The sequence below is a fragment of the Hyla sarda genome, chromosome 6 (genome assembly GCF_029499605.1).
Source record: "Hyla sarda isolate aHylSar1 chromosome 6, aHylSar1.hap1, whole genome shotgun sequence".
In the NCBI taxonomy this organism is placed as follows: domain Eukaryota; kingdom Metazoa; phylum Chordata; class Amphibia; order Anura; family Hylidae; genus Hyla; species Hyla sarda.
This window is the reverse complement of record NC_079194.1, coordinates 172989455-173000197: the sequence shown is the minus strand read 5'-3', so window position 1 is coordinate 173000197 and position 10743 is coordinate 172989455. Positions and strand designations below refer to the sequence as shown.

General features: G+C 44.0%; 1 non-coding gene across 1 annotated transcript; it reads left to right on the top strand.

Moving 5' to 3' along the window:
* The first annotated feature begins 1523 nt into the window (after positions 1 to 1523).
* On the top strand, positions 1524 to 1711 carry LOC130277922 (U2 spliceosomal RNA). The gene has a single exon (XR_008845636.1). It is a non-coding gene; the product is annotated as a U2 spliceosomal RNA (small nuclear RNA).
* The last annotated feature ends 9032 nt before the right edge of the window (positions 1712 to 10743 follow it).

Genomic DNA, 10743 nt, shown 5'->3' with positions numbered 1-10743 from the left:
CAATTATCTATGCTGTGAAGATACGAGATGTGAAGCACCTGAAACTACGGATACTGGAAGCCTGTTCTAGCATTTCTCCTGCAGTGTTGCTATCAGTGTGTGAAGAGTGGGAGAAGAGGGTTGCATTGACAATCCAACACAATGGGCAGCACATTGAACACATTTTATAAGTGGTCAGAAACTTGTAAATACCGTATTTATCGGCGTATAACACGCACTTTTTAGGCTAAAATTTTTAGCCTAAAGTCTATGTGCGTGTTATATGCCGATACCGCCCCAGGAAAGGCAGGGGGAGAGAGGCCGTCGCTGCCCGCTTCTCTCCCCCTGCCTTCCCTGGGGTCTAGAGCGCTGCTGCCGGCCCTTCTCACCCCCTGGCTATCGGCGCCGCTGCCCGTTCTGTCCCCCTGACTATCGGTACCGGCGCCCCATTGCCGGCGCCGATAGCCAGGGGGAGAGAAGGGGCAGCGGCACCCATTGCCGGCGCCGCTGCCCTGTTGCCTCCCCCCATCCCGGTGGCATAATTACCTGAGTCTGGTCCGCGCTGCTGCAGGCCTCCGGTGTGCGTCCCCTTCGTCGTTGCTATGCACTGCACGGCGCGGCGCATGACGTCAGTGCGCCGCGCCGTGCATAGCAACGACGCAGGGGACGCACGCCGGAGGCCTGCAGCAGCGCGGACCCGACTCAGGTAATTATGCCACCGGGGATGGGGGGAGGCAACGGGGCAGCGGCGCCGGCAATGGGTGCCGCTGCCCCTTCTCTCCCCCTGGCTATCGGCGCCGGCAGTGGGGCGCCGGTACCGATAGTCAGGGGGACAGAATGGGCAGCGGCGCCGATAGCCAGGGGGAGAGAAGGGCCGGCAGCAGGGCTCTAGACCCCAGGAAAGGCAGGGGGAGAGAAGCGGGCAGCGACGGCCTCTCTCCCGCTGCCTTTCCTGGGGATGTATCGGGGTATACACGCGCATACACGCACCCTCATTTTACCATGGATATTTGGGTAAAAAACTTTTTTTACCCAAATATCCTTTGTAAAATGAGGGTGCGTGTTATAGGCCGGTGCGTGGTATACCCCGATAAATACGGTAACTCATGAAAGAATAAAGTTACGTTAAAATCAAGCACATCATTGTTTTTCTTGTAAAATTCCCAATAAGTTTGATGTGTCACATGACCCTCTTCCTATTGAAAAAACTAAAGTTGGATTCAAAATGGCCGACTTCAAAATGGCCACCATGGTCACCACCCATCTTGAAAAGTTTTCCCCCTCATGTATACTAATGTGCCACAAACAGGAAGTTACTGTCACCAACCATTCCCATTTTATTAAGGTGTATCCACATAAATGGCCCACCCTGTATATATATATATATATATATGAAAAATGAAAAAGAAGAAAGCGGCTGCAGCACACCGGAGTAGCAAAAATATAAAGTGGTTTATTCCAGCTAAAAATAGGACATATTTTTAGCTAAAATAAACCACTTTTTATCTTTGCTACTCCAGTGTGCTGCAGCCGCTTTCTTCTTTGTCGCTTCTTGGCCTTTTGGCTAAGATCAAGTGTAGTATCTGTTCTTATCAGTTTTTCCTGCCAGTGGGCAGTAACGCCAGTATGGGGCTGGTGGGGATGGGTGCTGCATGGAGGGGACAGGTGTACCAGGGCTTTCCGGGGCTGGTTCTGAGGAATCGGCTCAACAGCTGCCCCGATGTGACCTGTTCCCTCCTGGTCTCGCCGTGAGGCTGAGAGGGTCTGGAGCCGAGATACTTTTGTGCCTTGGGGAGTGGTGACCCCGAGGTGCCGAAACTCACTGGGTGTACTGGCTCACTGAGTGGAAGCACGGGCACCATAATCTCTTTACTTTGTGGCACTCACCTCTTGATTCCCGGCCTTCTGGCTAGGATCGGAGACATTTTTATAGATCCGTCCGGATATCCGGGCAGTATATCTGCACACATTCACTTATTTATTTCCTTTTTGTCTCACTGTGTCACTTTTTGCGTGTTGTGTGTCCACAGGATTTGTCAGGATGCGGTAGTCCTTCTAGGTGTCCCTCCTGGCGGTCTAGGGGAGATGTGTGTGGCCATTAGGTTCCGCACCTCCCTGCAAACACCCTGGGTACAGAAGAGGGTTGCATTGACAATCCAGCACAATGGGCAGCACATTGAACACATTTTATAAGTGGTCAGAAATTGTAAATAACTAATGAAAGAATAAAGTTATGTTAAAACCAAGCACATCATTGTTTTTCTTGTAAAATTCCCAATAGGTTTGATGTGTCACATGACCCTTTTCCTATTGAAAAAACAAAAGTTGGATTCAAAATGGCTGACTTCAAAATGTCCGCCATGGTCACCACCCATCTTGAAAAGTTTCCCCCCTCACATATACTAATGTGCCACAAACAAAAAGTTAATATCACCAACCATTCCCATTTTATTAAGGTGTATCCACATAAATGGCCAACCCTTTATATATGACTAAGCACCTGAGCGTGCGAAACGCGTCAGATTTTGTCCTGCCTACAGCATTTGAAAAAATCCATCTACAAGTTTTACCTGCAACTCCCTGAGTGCCGGACGTTTTCTTTTGTGAGATATATATATATATATATATATATATATATATATATATATATATATATATATATATATAGTAACATAGTATATCAAATAAAATAAAGATATAAAATTTTTTTTAACTCTGAACAACCAGGTATGGAGCTTGTCAGTGAGGATTAATACGGTGTCAAGAGATTATTTATGTATATATATATTACATGTATAGTACAGTTAGCCGATAAGTAGAACGTTATACAAGATACATATGCCAAAAATATTTGAGTAGGAACAGACAATATGAATACTACAGACAGTGACTGTATGTATTTAGGCAGGCTCAGTACATAATAATAGTATGTTACAGCATCAGGTAGGGACATCCAGTATGAGTGTGACAAGCAGTAGTTTGTATATGTGTAGCATCTATGTGCAGTAGGACTAGCAACATCTAGGCAGCATATATGTGTAATTAGTTCAAGGTAGTGCATTATCATATATGGCGGAAGGCACAAGTGTACTCACCACTTTATTGCAGTAGGTGCCTTTAACAAGTGTGCTGGGGAAGAAAAGGTTGGATGGGGTTAAACTGGGGTTAAAAAGTGACTCTGCGGCCAGTGTTTGTGGGTAAACATGAATACCTGGTGGGCATCCTGTCTGTGTAGCGGTGCCTGCGTGGTCTGGCTGCCGGGAGCACGCGCATAAAGCAGAAACTCCCGACACGTCACTTCCGGCCAGCGCCGACATTGTCATGGTACCGCAGACGCTGTGCTGTCAGCGACGCGCAGGTTCATCTGTATTGTATGGGGCTCCTGTTCCTTTTACAGCTCGGGCTTGAGAAAGAGTAATTGGAAAAGGTGGAATGGCATGAAAGGGGTCAGGGGTGTTCCTGGAGTAAAATAGAAGCAGGGGTCCCTACGTACATAAAAAAGTCAAAGGCAAATGCAACTTTTATTCCCACCATCATAAAGGCCATCACCTTCACACCTTTTACAGATTTGTTTTAGAGGAACTCACCAGCTTACCTGCTACAGCATCACACAAGTTACTTAACAATAACCTTACTAAAGAAGAAAATGGAGCAATGAAACCCCTGAAGGAGAACCAGGATCTATTTATACGCAATGCTGACAAAGGAGGAGTAGTAGTTCAGAACAGAGCCGATTACCTCAAGGAAGCCAACCGCATATTATCAGACACATCGTACTACACAAAACTACCAGCAGAGCCATCCTCAGAGTACCACCGTGATTACATAAAATATATCTCTGCAGCTTACTCTGACGGCATACTTAATAAAGATGAAAATCTTTTTCTCACAGTACCAGCTCCCAGACTTCTACCCAAGATTCCTAAAGATCTGACATACCCACCAAGTAGACCGATAATATCAGGAATCAGATTGCTCACCAGCCAACTGTCACATTTCATAGACCTGTTTCCACAAGAAATCGTCACCACACTCCCATCATACCTAAAGGATTCAGCAAGCCTCATCCAAGATTTCATGGACATCCACTGGGAACCACACTACATGTTCCTCCCCCTTGACGTATCCTCACTATACTCAAACATCCGTCATGATCTCGGACTAAAAACCACATCTGAATTTTAAATCAAAACTGGAAACCTGGAAGAAAAACAGATCAATTTCCTATTAGAAGGATTGGAATTCATTCTCACTCACAATATATTTAGCCATGAAAACATTCTTTACCATCAAAAGCGTGGCACCGCAATGGAGATCCGTATGGCCCCTAGCTATACAAATCTTTTTATGGCGGAGGGGTTCAAATCCAAAAACATACATGCTCTGGACATTCTATATTACAAACGATACATAGATGACTTATTCATCATTTGGAAAGTAGGACCAGAAAAAGAAGACAATTTCATCAAACATCTGAATGACAACAATTGGGGCCTGGCGTTCAGCCCAAACGTCAGCCATGAATCAATAGGTTTTTTGGACCTTAAAGTAAGTCACACTGATAAACAAATCCTAACATGTACCCATTTCAAAGAAGTGGATACCAACAGTGTCGTGGACTTTAAAAGCGCCCATTACAAAAACTGGCTTAAGAACATTCCGTTTAGCCAGTATCGGAGAATACACAGGAACTGTACACAAGTGGACGATTACAAATCACAATGTAAAATACTGGAAAAAGTTTCAAACAGAAACACTATCTCACTAACATTCTAAAAGATGCCTTCACTCGCAATTTATCTAGCAGCCAGGTATCTCTACTACCTCCATCCACCATCAACTCATCCACCGAAACAGTGAATTACTCCAATACAGACACAAAATCTATAAACAAGCCGACTGAATTTAGTACTAATTTTATTGCCACATACAATCAGTCACAACAGAAAATCTGTGAAATCTGTGAAAAAACTGGCACATCCTACTTCAAGATCCTATTTTAACCCCTTAAGGACCATGGACGAATGCATACGTCTAAACTCTCCGGTAGTTAAGGACCAAGGACATACGCGGACGTATCGATCAGCAGTCACCCCACGCAAATGCCCAGGGGGTCATTAGACCCCCCCCCCCCCCATGTCAGCGATCGCCACAAATCGCCGGTGAATTCACACCGGCGATTTGCGCAATTCCGGGTCATACGGGTCTTTGGTGACCCAGTGACCCGGAAAATAAGGGGGATCAGGGCTGTCCAAGACACCCACGATCCCCCTGAAGGGATAGGAGTGAGGTGGCAGGGGTGCCACCCCTCCTATCCCTGATATTGGTTATCTATAAGCGATGACCAATAGCAGATACGGGGCGGGGGGTTAACTTTCGGTTTCCCCGTTCTGTCCACCCACAATAGGTGGGGCAGAACGAGGAAACCGAAGGGAACCGGCGCTGAAGTCCACTTACTGCGGCAGAGACGACGATCAACGACAGGGATCGGTGGCAGCAGAGGACGGTGATGCGGCTCCCTGGATCCTTCGGAAGCCGGTGAGTTGCCTAGCAACATCTGGAGGGCTACAGTTTTAGACCACTATACAGTGATCTCTAAACTGTAGCCCTCCAGATGTTGAAAAACTACAAATCCCAGCATGCCCAGACAGCTGTTTGCTATTTGAGAATGCTGGGACTTGCAGTTTTGCAACAGCCGGAGGCAGAGGCGGCTCTCTTATTAGGCGATTTAGGCGGCCGCCTAAGGCCTTGCGCTAAAAGTGGCCTCGCGACTGCCACTATACTATACTATGGCTGCAGGTCGGGCCCTCATGCACAGCCCGCGGTCCCGGGCCTGAAGGGGAGGCTTGTTGCTGCGGTAGCGACGCTGCCAGTAAGGCGCTAGTGTCTAGTGTCAACCCCCATTCCCTCTCCTCTACCACCCGCTGCCGAGACGTACACCTCCCCCATCCACCTCTCAGCGTACACAGCGCATGCAGCGCAGGCACTACAGGCATGCTCCCTTGTAGTAAGTGCAGCGCTGCCTCTGCTGGGACCCTCCTCGCTGATCTTCATGGTGGCCGCAGGTGAGTGAGGAGGGGTTAATTTAGTTTGTGGTCTGGAGGAGCGGCGGGGGCTTACTTTTTGGCCTGGGGGTGGGGTTATTTTCGGGTCCGGAGGAGTGGCGGGGGTGGGGGGTCTTGGGTTATTTTCGGGTCCGGAGGAGCGGGGGGGAGGTTAGATTTGAGGTCCGGAGGCAGAGTGTGTATGTAAAATTTGTGTGTGATGTGTGTATGTACTGTATGTATGATGTGTGTGTATGTACTGTATGTATGATGTGTGTTTATATACTGTATGTATGATGTGTGTGTATGTACTGTATGTATGGTGTATGTATGATGTGTGTGTATGTACTGTATGTATGGTGTATGCATGATGTGTGTATGTACCGTATGTATGGTGTATGTGTGATGTCTGTGTATGTAGTGTATGTATGGTATATGTATGATGTGTGTATGTATGGTATGTATGTACTGTATGTATGATGTGTGTTTATGTATGGTGTATGTATGATGTGGGTGTATGTACTGTATGTATGGTGTATGTATGATGTGTATGTACTGTATGTATGATGTATGAATGATGTGTGTAATCAACATGTATAATGTTTGGAGATGTGTGTAAGCTACAAGGATGTATGTATGATGTGTAGATATATTATGCAGGGGGATCTGTAGGTGGCGGGTGTATTTATGATGTGTTTATGTATGTATATGTATGATGTTTGTATGTATGTATTATGCATGTGTAGCGGAGGCGGCGTGTGTATGTATGATGTGTGTGTGTATATGTATGATATATGAATCATGTGTGAGTGTGCATGAATGAAAGATGTGTGTAAGCAACATGCATGTATGTATGTATTATGTGTGGAGATGTATTTTGCGAGGGGATCTGGAGGTGGCAGGTGTGATGTGTATGTATGATGTGTGTGTTTGTATGTATTATGCATGTGGGGGCAGGGGCGGCGTGTGTATGTATGTTGTGTGTATGTACTGTATGATGTAGTAACAATGTGTGTATGTACTGTATGTATGATGTATGAATGATGTGTGTGTATGTATGAATGATAGATGTGTATAAGCAACATGGATGTATGATGTGTGTAAGATAGAAGGATGTATGTATGATGTGTGGAGATGTATTATGCGGGGGGATCTGGAGGCGGCGGGTGTATATATATGATGTGTATGTGGGAGGGGGGCGGAGTCGGCGTGTGTATGTATGATGTGTGTGTATAATGTATGTATGATGTATGAATGATGTGTCTATGTACTGTTTGTATGATGTATGAATGATGTGTGTGTATGAATTATATATGTGTGTAAGCTAGAAGGATGTATGTATGATGTGTGGAGATGTATTATGAAAGGGGGGATCTGGAGGTGGCGGGTGTATGTATGATGTATGTATGATGTGTATGATGTGCGTGTGTATGTATATATTATGCATGTGTTTGTGTGGGAGGAGGGCTTGTTTTTTGCGCGACCAGTTGTCCTTTGTAATGACATCACTCATTATATCATAAAATGTATGGCGCAACCAAAAAACACTATTTTTGTGGGGAAATTAAAACGAAAAACGCAATTTTGCTAATTTTGGAAGGTTTCGTTTTCACGCCGTACAATTTATGGTAAAAATGACGTGTGTTCTTTATTCTGAGGGTCAATACGATTAAAATGATACCCATTATTATATACTTTTATATTATTGTTGCGCTTAAAAAAAATCACAAACTTTTTAACCAAATTAGTACGTTTATAATCCCTTTATTTTGATGACCTATAACTTTTTTATTTTTCCGTATAAGCGGCGGTATGGGGGCTCATTTTTTGCGCCATGATCTGTACTTTTTTTTGATACCACATTTGCATATAAAAAACTTTTAATACATTTTTTATAATTTTTTTTTAATAAAATGTATTAAAAAAGTAGGAATTTTGGACTTTTAAAATTTTTTTTCGTTCACGCCGTTCACCGTACGGGATCATTAACATTTTATTTTAATAGTTCGGACATTTACGCACGCGGCGATACCAAATATGTCTGTAAAAAATGTTTTTTACGCTTTTTGGGGGTAAAATAGGAAAAAACGGACGTTTTACTTTTTTATTGGGGGAGGGGATTTTTCACTTTTTTTTTACTTTTACTTTTAAATTTTTTAACATTTTTTTTTACACTTGAATAGTCCCCATAGGGGACTATTCATAGCAATACCATGATTGCTAATACTGATCTGTTCTATGTATAGGACATAGAACAGATCAGTATTATCGGTCATCTCCTGCTCTGGTCTGCTCGATCACAGACCAGAGCAGGAGACGCCGGGAGCCGCACGGAGGAAGGTGAGGGGACCTCCGTGCGGCGTTATGAATGATCGGATCCCCGCAGCAGCGCTGCGGGCGATCCGATCGTTCATTTTAATCGCGAACTGCCGCAGATGCCGGGATCTGTATTGATCCCGGCACCTGAGGGGTTAATGGCGGACGCCCGCGAGATCGCGGGTGTCGGCCATTGCCGGCGGGTCCCTGGCTGCGATCAGCAGCCGGGATCAGCCGCGCATGACACGGGCATCGCTCCGATGCCCGCGGTTATGCTTAGGACGTAAATGTACGTCCTGGTGCGTTAAGTACCACCTCACCAGGACGTACATTTACGTCCTGCGTCCTTAAGGGGTTAAAGTTGGATGGGAAAAGGAAATAAAAAATTTCACAAAAATGCTGGTGTTATCCGAAATTTTTCATTTTCACAAGGGAAAATAAGGAAAAAAAGCCCCCCAAAATTTGTAACCCCATTTCTTCTGAGTAAGAACATACCCCATATGTGGATGTAAAGTGCTCTGCGGGTGCACTACAATGCTCAGGAGAGAAGGAGCGCCATTGGGCTTTTGAAGAGAAAATTTGTCCGGAATTGAAGGCCACGTGTGTTTACTAGGCCCCCATACTGCCAGAACAATGGACCCCCCCCCCCACATGTGACCCCATTTTGGAAACTACACCCCTCACTGAATGTAATAAGGGGTACAGTGAGCATTTAAGCCTCACAGGTGTCTGACAGATTTTTGGAACAGTGGTCAATGAAAATGAAAAATTTTATTTTTCCTTTGCTCAGCCCACTGTTCCAAAGATCTGTCAAACTCCAGTGGAGTGTAAATACCCACAGCACCCCTTATTAAATTCTGTGAGGGGTGTAGTTTCCAAAATGGGGTCACAAGTGGGGGGTCCACTGTGCTGGCACCACGAGGGGCTTTGTAAACGCACATGGCCCCTGACTTCAATTTCAAACAAATTCTCTTTCCAAAAGCTCAATGGTGCTCCTCCTCTTCTGAGCATTGTAGTTCGCCAGCAGAGCACTTGACGTCCACACATGGGGTATTTCCATACTCAGAAGAAATGGGGTTACAAATTTTGGAGGTAATTTTCTCCTATTACCCCTTGTAAAAATGTAAAATTTGGGGGGAAAAACAGCATTTCAGTGAATTGTTTTTTTCATTTACACATCCAATTTTAACAAAAAGTCGTCAAACACCTGTGAGGTGTAAAGGCTCCCTGTACCCCTTGTTACGTTCCTTGAGGGGTATAGTTTCCAAAATAGTATGCCATGTGTTTATTTTTTATTTTTATTTTTTTTGCTGTTCTGGCACCATAGGGGCTTCCTAAATGTGACATGCCCCCCAAAAACCATTTTAGCAAAATCTGCTTTCCAAAAGCCAAATGTGACTTCTCTTCTTAGCATTGTAGTTCGCCTGAGAGCATTTTAAGTTCTAACATGGGGTGTTTCCATACTCCATAGAAGAGATGGAGTTACAAATTTTGGGGGGCATTTTCTCCCATTACCCTTTGTAAAAATGGTAACTTTGAGGAAAAAACACCACTTTAGTGAAAAAAATATTTTTTTTAATTTACACATCCGACTTTAACGAAAAGTCTGTGGGGTGCTAAGGCTCACTGGACCCCATCTTACGAGCCTTGAGAGGTGTAGTTTCCAAAATGGTATGCCATGTGTTTTTTTTTTTTCTTTTGCTGTTCTGGCACCATAGGGGCTTCCTAAATGTGACATGCCCCCAAAAACCATTTCAGAAAAACTCACTCTCCAAAATACCATTGTCTCTCCTTCCCTTCTGAGCCCTCTATTGCACCCGCCGAACACTTGACATACACATATGAGGTATTACCTTACTCAAGAGAAATTGGGTTACAAATTTTGAGTGGATTTTTCTTCTTTTTCCCCTTGTAAAAATTCAAAAACTGGGTCTACAAGAACATGCGAGTGTAAAAAATGAAGATTTTGAATTTTCTCCTTCACTTTGCTACTATTCCTGCTGAATGTCATTTTGAATACTTTGAGGGGTGCAGTTTTTATAATGGGGTCTTTTATGGGGTATTTCTAATATGAAGGCCCTTCAAATCCACTTCAAAACTGAACTGGTCCATGAAAAATTCAGATTTTGAAAATGTTGTGAAAAATTGGAAAATTGCTGCTGAACTTTGAAGCCCTCTGATGTCTTCCAAAAGTAAAAACATGGCAACTTTATGATACAAACAAAGTAGACATATTGTATTTGTGAATCAAAATATAATTTATTTGGAATGTCTATTCTCCTTATAAGCAGAGAGCTTCAAAGTTAGAAAAATGCTACATTTTCAATTTTTTCATCAAATTTTGGAATTTTTCACCAAGAAATGATGCAAGTATCGACAAAATTTTACCACTAACATAAAGTAG